Raw genomic sequence first — 10,528 nt, forward strand, 5'->3', positions numbered from 1 at the left:
GACGTCTAAGAGTGGAGGAAGGTGCACACAGGTGGACTATGTTCTATGTAGGAGATGCAACCTGAAGGAGATTGGAGACTGCAAGGTGTTGGCAGGGGACAGTGTAGCTAGACAGCATCGGATGGTGGTCTGTAAGATGGTTTGCTGGATGATTGGGCAGAAATGATAAGGGAGACAGCTAGGAAAGTACTAGCAGGAGAAGAGGGACGTCGCAAAAGCCAAGGAAAAGGCATAAGAGGAGCTGTATGAGAGGTTGGACACGAAGGAAGGAGAAAAGGATTTGTAGCGATTGGCCAGTCAGAGGAACCGAGCTGGGAAGGATGTGCTGCAAGTTAGAGCAATAAAGGATGGAGATAGAAATGTGTTGACTGGTGAGGAGAGTGTGTTGAGAAGATAGAGGGAGTATTTTGAGCAGCTGATGAACGAGGAAAATGAGAGAGAGAAAAGGTTGGATGGTGTGGAGATGGAGCAGGAAGTGAATAGGATTAGTAAGGAGGAAGTGAGAGCAGCGATTAAGAGGTTGAAGAGTGGAAAGTCGGTTGGACCAGATGACATACCGGTAGAAGCATGGAGATGTTTATCAGTCACACCATGAAGTTAGGGGAAAGAGTAGTGAAGCCAGACTGAGAGAAGAGGTGACCATCTGTGAGCAACAGTATAGGGTTCGTGCCAAGGAAGAGCATCACAGACGAGGGACAAGGATCAGCTCTGAGCCCTTTCCTGTTTGCAGCGGTGTTGAACAGGTTGACGGACGAGGTCAGACAGGCATGATATAGTGATTAGTGGTGAGAGTAGGGAGCAGGTGGAAAAAAGTCTGGAGAGGTGGAGGTACACGCTGGAGAGAAGGGGAATGAAAGTCAGTAGGAGTAAGACAGAGTACATGTGTGTGAATGAGAGGAAGGGCAGTGGAGGGGTGCGGTTACATGGAGAAGAGGTGGAGAAGGTGGAGGAGTTCAGGTACCTGGGGTCAACAGTGCAGAGTAATGGAGAGTGTGTTAGAGAAGTGAAGAAAAGAGTGCAGGCAGGGTGAAGTGGGTGGAGAAGAGTGACACCCCTAATGGGAGCAGCCGAGAAAAGAAGAAGAAGAAGAAGAAGAGGAAAAAGAAGAAGAAGAAGAAGAAGAAGAAGAAGGCTTTAACAAACATAAAAAACACACCAATGTGTTTTGAGACAGAATGGCTAAAGCTTCAGATTGAGCTCTCCATCCTGCTTGGAGGAACCTCCATTAAGGTAATGAGTGCTGAAAAATGTTTCCGGTTTGTTCTGGCCAGTATTTCATTTAATTTTTAAATATACTGATACATAAATAGATGGAAGAATGATGATCAGAATGCAGGAACATGAACGTGAAGGGATCCTTGCAATCTCCTTCATCAGCCTGTCAGTGAAGCCCAGGCCTGTTTGTAGCCCTAATTGTTAGCGCATGGCCCACGTGTGACCGAGCGCACCGACCGAATTTATCTGCGTCTATCTTTTATCTCTCTGCTTCGAGTTACAGATTTAAATTTGTTCAAAAGAGCACGAAGGAACGCTCCGGAGTCAGACATCTGCTGAGTATCCAGCTGTTAAAAGAAAGAGGGATGGAGAGGGAGCAGAGAGGACAGAAGAGCACCTTTCTTGTCGTTTCTGTCAGGGTGGAAATACAGAGGAACACTAAAGTGGAGATTGTAGGGGGGAAGCATTGCTTTGCAGAGGATCCTTTATGCTGAAATTGCAACCAGATGGAGTGAAAGCGTCCAAACAGGAACGAGTGCATGCCTGCAATTTTTGGCAATTTGTCAGATTTTATGGTTCACCCCCTGATACCACCTGATAGACAAATAAAATCCTCCCTGCCCTGCACCCGGGCTGTAATTTGAACCATGCAGGCAAAAAAAAAACTCCTTGGTGGCACAGAGCTTCATCTGGATTAATAGCAACCAGAGGGATAAAATGTGCTTCATTTGAGGACTGGGGTTTCTATGTATTTATTAGGGGTGTAACGGTACACATTTTCGTGCTGAACCGGTTCGGGGGTACGGGGCTTTCGGTCCGGTTCGGTGCACATGTGTACCAAATACAATCCTTTTTACATGCGGAACATAGTTACAATCTGAGTTCCCTCAGGAACGTATTATGTGACGGACCGCAAGTTTGTTTAGTCTCCGTTTCGCATTTCGAGTGCAGTGTCACTGTTTTTTTTTTTTTTTTTCGTTTTTTTTTTTATTATTATTCAACACGAAAACATACACAACAACACCAGGGGTTTAAAAAAGAAACTAGAGTTAGCGCAGTGTCACTGCGGCTGCTCACGTCATACCAGAAATACGATTTGTAGTGCGCTGAAATATAATTTGTAGTGTGTTGTACTTTGTTTTGCGCATGAAAAGAAGAAAACCCTGACAAATCCACATATCGAGAGGGAGGGAATGAATGAAGGATGGAAGGAATGATGACATTTGTTAAAGTGTGCTGAAGTAAGTAGAACATTTTAAAATTCAATATTAAATATAAACACACACACACACACACACACACACACACACACACACACACACACACACACACACACACACACACATATTTTCCATTGATTTAATTTTATATACTCAATTGAATATGTGCCAATTTAATCAATTACTCAATTTAATTAATATAATAAAAATGTTTACTGTATTCATTTGATTTATTCTATTTTATTTGTATATCTTGCATTTTTTATAAAATATTATAAAATATTGTTATATTTTATTAAAACGGGCATTTTATTTAAAATTGTTAACAAATATTAATAATAATTCATTGTATATACAGTATATATATATATATATATATATATATATATATATATATATATATATATATATATATATATATATATATATATATATATATAAATAATTAAATAAAAGTATATATGCTGCAGGTATATGTTTGTAAGAATGCATTATAAAGTAGGTATTCCAGTCATTATAAACGGCTTATGCAGGTGCCATGAAGTATTTACAGAACAAATGAAATACACTTAGCATCTAACCAGTAGTGCATAAATTAAATGAGGGTATGAGTTTATATGTACAGGGGTGATAAGGGTAATCTAAATTAAGTAATATACAGTATAACTGTGCAAAGATCTCAAAAAGATAACAGTCAATAACATGCTATAAATATGTTTATATATAATATAAATGTTTGTATGATACAGTCTATACAGAATCAGTATGGTAGTATTTACTTTTCTATAATGAAGTGTACTGCGAGAATGATTGCTTTGCTGTCGAAACCTCCTAAAAGCTCATCTGACTGGCAGATGCCATGGAAAACTTTGGCAGGAGTAGACACTTTTTCATGTGGGCTGTAATGAAATCAGAGGATCTGGCACTCGGAGCATAGAGCAGATGATTTCCTTCTGTAATCCTGTAAAACCATTTTCTCCGATGCGTCATGTCATTAAAGTAGACGACTGAATATAGGAGAAGGATTCAAACTGACTAGTGCTGAAGGTTCTGTGTCAAACCGACTGCTTTCATATTAAACAGAGTTCCAAGACAAACCATGAAAGGAAGCAAAAAAAAAAAAAACCCTATCCAAAGAACTAATATTATGCACTATACCGACAAAAGGTTGTGGACACCTGACCTTAATTCTACATTTAGTCCCCATTTGCTTTTAGAATAAGCTCCACTCTTCTGGGTAGATGTTCCACTAGATTTTGTGGAGGTTCATTCCTCTACAAATGTGTTAGTAAAGTCAGATTGATGTAGATGAGAAAGTGAGGAGGTTCATGGGGTGCAGTCAGCATTCACATTCATTCGTGTTGGATAGGAGCTCTATAGCAGGAGATCTTCCACTCTAACCCGTGTAAAGCAGATCTTCATGGAGCTGGATTTGTACACGGGTTTGGGTCTTCTAGTTCAAATAAAGGGAATGTTTCATATGAACGCATCCTACACAATTTTGTGTCCCAGTTCTTTGGTCCATATAGTGTGTGTTTCATCTCAGGGAAAAGTAACGCTAGGTGTTCATCAATGTGGATATTTTCTGCTTATCTAATTTATCATGCAGGTCCAAAACGAGCCCTTTAAACAATATAGACAAATGAGAGTTGTGGTTCTGTGTTCTAAAACTAAACCAGGAACGGTTTCTGAACTGGTGTTTGTCTTCCCTCGCATTTGAATTAGGCAACCACTGGGTTTTCCAAATAGGCTGTGTAAATAAGGTTACGTAACATTCTGGATGCTGTGACTAGCACATGACCGAAATGTTAAACGGAAAGAATGCGAAGGATGTTGGAACAGTCAGAGCTGCGAGACTGAAAAGAAATTCGTCCAAATCGATTATGGACAATCAGAAGGATTTGGAACATCTGAGGTCAGTAATACAGGAAATCTCATTAGATAACAGGAAGACGGTCTCACCAGTCTATGAATAGGCAAATTGTCACACTTAACTCTGGATGCTTTTGTGTCTGTTTAATGCAGACACGGATTTGTCATCCAGATTTTCAAAATCTTCCCTTTTCATCTAAAAATCCTATAAAAAAAAACAACACAGCTGTACACATTGACCCGTGTTTTACCCCAGTCCTTCAGTGGTGCCCTGCCAGAATCAATCCACCTCTTAATCCATCATTATGATGCCACGTCTATAGAAACCATCACTATTATAGAGAGACACGATAGAACAGAGTGCTGCAATTCAACACGTCTCCTTTCACTGTAGCCACATCTCTAGCAGAAGCATCGGTATTCACCTCATCATATCACCCCCACGGGGTTTTCTGCATTTCTGTACAGTGCGTTACGGTTTTCCTGGGGAGTTGAAATAAAGGCAAAGTGTGTGTTTTTGTGAAAATTGTACACTTTAAGAAAGTTTAAACGCTTAATAAAAAAAGCTTAGCAACTGTTTTAAACTGTTTGAGCGACTTTTTCAAACGATATCCAGCATTCCTTGAAAAGTCCGTCTTGTAAATGTCCTTGTTGTTTCTGCGTCCGAATCAATTTCTTCTCCCCTGTCAGTTGTTGTGGAAGAAATAAAAGCCATTAAATCCACATGAATATATTTGAGATTGTGTAGTTTGCTACAGATGCAGTTTGCGAGCTCTGACTAGTGCGCTCTCTGACCGCCCAAGCAAAGGACGTGAAAATGCAGACGTGATCGGACACCGTCTAGAGGGACTCAGAGTCAGCAAGTCGAAATCTGATTGGATTGTAAGATAAAAGCTGTCTACAGGTGCAGACTCTGAAAACCTTACAGCAATAGATTATTGGGAATAATTGAATACATATTCATTGGAAAAAAGTCGGATATTTACTCCTGGTAGACTTTAGGCTACAAGGGAAGACCTTGTAGCACTGATGACCCTCTACTGTGTAACTGAGTGGACACACATTCACAGAACAGGTGAAGACTGGAAAAGATTTTGTCTGGTTTATGATCACTGTTATCTTCTATCTACCATCTGCAATATATTCAAAATTCTGCAGTAAAAGCACTGACATTACCATTATACTATTTAACCTTCACTGATCTTATTCTTTCTTCAAAATCCGTGACCTTCTGCACGTGAACTACTCACGAGGTGATTTTAAAAAGTTTGGATCTTCATCTTCAGAAAGAGGGCGAAGTCTCCAGGAACCAAATCTGATGAGTAGGGTGGGTGGAGAAGTGAGTTCGTGTGGATCGGTTTCTGACGATCATCATGCACAAGTTGCTGAATGCTTTTTCGTGGGTTGAGCTCGTTGAAATCTTTCTGATCTCCAGTGATGTCCTTCCGCTCATGCCGCTCAAAACACCTCGAACATATGTCGTGTCAAACTTCTCTGTGGCAGATTTTCCCAGTTTCACAGAATTTCACGTTTGTTCTTTGTTCTGATTCGCTGTTGGTGCCGAAATCGCAACAAGGTGCTACATGTAACTGAACTGGCTTTTGTTCTGGTCTGGTTAAATGTCCATGTCCATATCATTGGCTGACGTATTCTCTGTCTGTTATTGTTCATCCTTGAGCTCGGGACAGATGTTATATAAATTCAGCGTTCTGGGATGCTTTTCTGCTCACCATGGTTGCCATGTGTTATATTTTTCTTCCTTTTCGTCAGGACGACCCAGACCGGTGTTTCAGCTGCCAGGTTTGTTGTTTGTGTTTTTGCTGTGTTAAAGCGGCAGAGTGAACATATGCAAATTTTTGTCGTTTATTTTATTGTTTCCTTTTTAAGTAAAGGGAAAAAAAAGTCTGAAGCTGTTCAGTGTGGCACTGCCTGGATTTCTCATTGCAGGCCTGCGCTTTCGGCACTGCACCTACGGTTAGAAACCTGTGTGGGCGTGAGAATGAGTAAAACCGGCTTACGCTTATTTTCCACACTGCTGTTTGTGTGTGTGTATGTGTGTGTGTGTGTGTGTGTGTGTGTGTGTGTGTGTGTGTGTGTGTGCTTAATGCTCACTATGCATTGTGTGTAAAACTCCCACCTGTTTGTTTAACTCTGTGTGTGCATGTGTGTGTGTGCATGTGTGCATGTGTGCATGTGTGTGTGTGTGCATGTGTGCATGTGTGTGTGTGTGCACATGCAACACGTGTCTTTATTCTTGTCTGTGTTTCTTTATAAAGACCCAAAGCAGTTGGCAGGCAGCATCTGTGCCCCCTGTTGCCAACCGCCATCATCCTCCTGCCACACCCAGGACACACGAGGACCTTATGTTATGTCTACAATGCATTGATTGAATACACACCAAACTGGAGCATGTTTTATTCTACACACACGTCTGCAATTGTTAAAATAGAATCCAGTTCCATCCATATCCAGTTGTAATAATATGGTCTGTCTGAATACTTGATTCCGATTAGCTGGAGGAAAAAATAAATGAATAAATAAATCCTCTCAACAGATTTGTAGGCTGATTAAACTTAAGTTTGTAATCCAGTGTACCAGTGTGGATTAATTCATTGATTGAGACTCGAAGCACCTTTGTATGCCACAAGTGTAAATGTAGATGTAAGAAGGGTGTGTATTTAAAATGCTTCACACACACACAAATTTAAACACTATTCCAGGCCTCCTCATCTCACCTACATCAGTACCGGACTTTAATCCCACTATTGGGGCTGAATGAATCGCCACAAATCTTAACAAAATCTAGTGGAACATCTCTAAGTGATGAGTCAGTCATTTTGAATGACTCTGTAATGTGACTCAGAAGAACGAGTATCTTTAAAGAGTGATTTGTTTATTTTGAACGACTCCTTAATGTGACTCAGAAGAATGAGTAGCCTCAAAGACTGATTCGTTCTTTTTAAACGACTCGTTAATGTGACTCAGAAGAGCGAGTATCTTTAAAGAGTGATTTGTTTATTTTGAACGACTCCTTAATGTGACTCAGAAGAATGAGTAGCCTCAAAGACTGATTCGTTCTTTTTAAACGACTCGTTAATGTGACTCAGAAGAGCGAGTATCTTTAAAGAGTGATTTGTTTATTTTAAACGATTTGTTATTGTGACTCAGAAGAACGAGTAGCCTCAAGGAGTGATTCGTTCATTTTCTATTGGAAGTGCACGAGTATCTCTGTAGGTTACGTACAGGAAACAGTATTGAGTAGTTAATCTGAAAAGTCCTCTGCTTTGTACTTGACTTGACTTGACTCTTAACTTGACTTAACTATAGGTTTTTTCCTTATAAGCTTATCCCTTTAGAGGAACCAGATTCAAATGGGAACCCATCCTCATCCTCAACACCTATGTCTATTTATTACAGTGCAACCATTGGTCCTGAACCAGTGATGTTGATTATGATCCAAATCCATCCTCAAAGTCCTTCAGTTGCTCAGGAACTTTATGAATCTTTAGAATGTTGAGGTTGAACCATTCTCACACAACTAAAGAGAATTTAAAGTGGAGGAAGCGTGTCAGGATCAACTGGGAAGAAAGAGAAAGAAAGATATACAGTATATTTATTTTATACAGTATGAATATATGAAATATTACTATAATACAGTAGAACCTATAGGCGGTTCTGGAGAGGGGCCAGGTGGAACCTGTGGCTCTGTGAATGCGAGCTTGGACCCCTTATGTATAATACAAATGTATAGTGAGGTCTTTTTGATATAAATATTTATTGCTTAAGTCTTAATATGTCCTTTGTGTGTGTGTGTGTGTGTGTGTGTGTGTGTGTGTGTGTGTGTGTGTGTGTGTGTGTCCTAAAATGATTACAAAGACACACAAATGAAACACAAACCTTTTTGGGAATAGAGCAGGTTTTTTATATTAGGCTTTTGTTCTGAAAGTCTGAAAGAGGTGTAGAGGGAGGGAGGGAGGGAGGGAGAGAGAGAGAGAGAGAGAGAGAGAGAGAGAGAGAGAGAGAGAGAGAGAGAGAGAGAGAGAGAGAGAGAGAAGGATCTGTACATGTTATTTTAGAGTTGTGGGGGTTCAACTCCCACAATGCACTGCTGAATTCCTTTAACATATGGCACATCAGGAAAGAGGTGGTTGACCTCTAGCTTCCCCAAGGGTCCCGTGAGAGGGTCTAACCCGGCTTGGCCATCATCACTCGTTTGCAACTGGTAGAACAATCATTCCGCATCTTCTTTCCCTCCCCCCCAGCTTTTAACGACGTGGAATTCCATTTGGTGTCTTCTGATGACTTGTGACGGAGGAGTGATGTTTTCTCTCTCTGTGCTGTACGCTCTGTGCAGATGCTTTTCGTTCAGGGCCATACATCATTTTCCACATATGTGATCCATTAAGGTAGAGTCGGGAGAAAGCACAGGAAGCGGTCACACTGAAAACATGCCTACTTTCAACTGTTTCCAGAGGCAGCGTATGGCCCCGACTCCCCTCCACTTCCTCCCAGAAGAGGTGATTTTCTGACCATTTACACATGAATACTGTCAGATGTCAATGAGGACTGGTTTTAGCAAAAAGCTAACAGGGAAGCAGGAAGCAAAAACAATGGTGCAGGAAGAGAAGAAGAGGCGATCAAATCCAAAATGGCTGAATTTCTTTTTAGTCATTTTAAATAAATAAAGAATGCATTTAATATCCTAATAATACCTTATATATCTATTTCTATATATATATATATATATCTGATATAGTTTAAAAAATAATTTATATACAGTATATATATATATATATATATATACAGTGAGGAAAATAAGTATTTGAACACGCTGCTATTTTGCAAGTTCTCCAACTTAGAAATCATGAAGGGTCTGAAATTGTCATCGTAGGTGCATGTCCACTGTGAGAGACATAATCTCAAAAAAAAAATCCAGAAATCACAATATATGATTTTATAACTATTTATTTGTATGATACAGCTGCAAATAAGTATTTGAACACCTGAGAAAGTCAATGTTAATATTTGGTACAGTAGCCTTTGTTTGCAATTACAGAGGTCAAACGTTTTCTGTAGTTTTTCACCAGGTTTGCACACACTGCAGGGGGGATTTTGGCCCACTCCTCCACACAGATCTTCTCTAGATCAGTCAGGTTTCTGGCCTGTCGCTGAGAAACACGGAGTTTGAGCTCCCTCCAAAGATTCTCTATTGGGTTTAGGTCTGGAGACTGGCTAGGTCACGCCAGAACCTTGATATGCTTCTTACAGAGCCACTCCTTGGTTATCCTGGCTGTGTGCTTTGGGTCATTGTCATGTTGGAAGACCCAGCCTCGACCCATCTTCAATGCTCTAACTGAGGGAAGGAGGTTGTTCCCCCAAATCTCGCAATACATGGCCCCGGTCATCCTCTCCTTAATACAGTGCAGTCGCCCTGTCCCATGTGGAGAAAAACACCCCCAAAGCATGATGCTACCACCCCCATGCTTCACAGTAGGGATGGTGTTCTTGGGATGGTACTCATCATTCTTCTTCCTCCAAACACGTTTAGTGGAATTATGACCCAAAAGTTCTATTTTGGTCTCATCTGACCACATGACTTTCTCCCATGACTCCTCTGGATCATCCAAATGGTCATTGGCAAACTTAAGACGTGCCTGGACATGTGCTGGTTTAAGCAGGGGAACCTTCCGTGCCATGCATGATTTCAAACCATGACGTCTTAGTGTATTACCAACAGTAACCTTGGAAATGGTGGTCCCAGCTCTTTTCAGGTCATTGACCAGCTCCTCCCGTGTAGTTCTGGGCTGATTTCTCACCTTCCTTAGGATCATTGAGACCCCACGAGGTGAGATCTTGCATGGAGCCCCAGTCCGAGGGAGATTGACAGTCATGTTTAGCTTCTTCCATTTTCTAATGATTGCTCCAACAGTGGACCTTTTTTCACCAAGCTGCTTGGCAGTTTCCCCGTAGCCCTTTCCAGCCTTGTGGAAGTGTACAATTTTGTCTTTAGTGTCTTTGGACAGCTCTTTGGTCTTGGCCATGTTAGTAGTTGGATTCTTACTGATTGTATGGGGTGGACAGGTGTCTTTATGCAGCTAACGACCTCAAACAGGTGCATCTAATTTAGGATAATAAATGTAGTGGAGGTGGACATTTTAAAGGCAGACTAACAGGTCTTTGAGGGTCAGAATTCTAGCTGATAGACAGGTGTTCAAATACTT

General features: G+C 40.8%; 1 long non-coding RNA gene across 2 annotated transcripts in view; it reads left to right on the plus strand.

Annotated features, from left to right (window-relative positions):
- The window catches only part of LOC310736089, a 15,025-nt gene extending 8,299 nt beyond the window's left edge, over positions 1-6,726 (plus strand). The window contains exons 2-4 of one of the 2 annotated variants that reach the window (XR_014536433.1): positions 6,078-6,107; positions 6,255-6,281; positions 6,584-6,726. This is a non-coding gene — a long non-coding RNA (uncharacterized lncRNA). Of the gene's footprint in view, positions 1-4,220; positions 4,351-6,077; positions 6,108-6,254; positions 6,282-6,583 lie in introns of those variants that run through there. The other variant, XR_014536434.1, reaches the window with a different exon arrangement.
- The last annotated feature ends 3,802 nt before the right edge of the window (positions 6,727-10,528 follow it).

The sequence above is a fragment of the Silurus aristotelis genome, assembly GCF_946808225.1.
Source record: "Silurus aristotelis genome assembly, chromosome: 13".
Taxonomy (NCBI): domain Eukaryota; kingdom Metazoa; phylum Chordata; class Actinopteri; order Siluriformes; family Siluridae; genus Silurus; species Silurus aristotelis.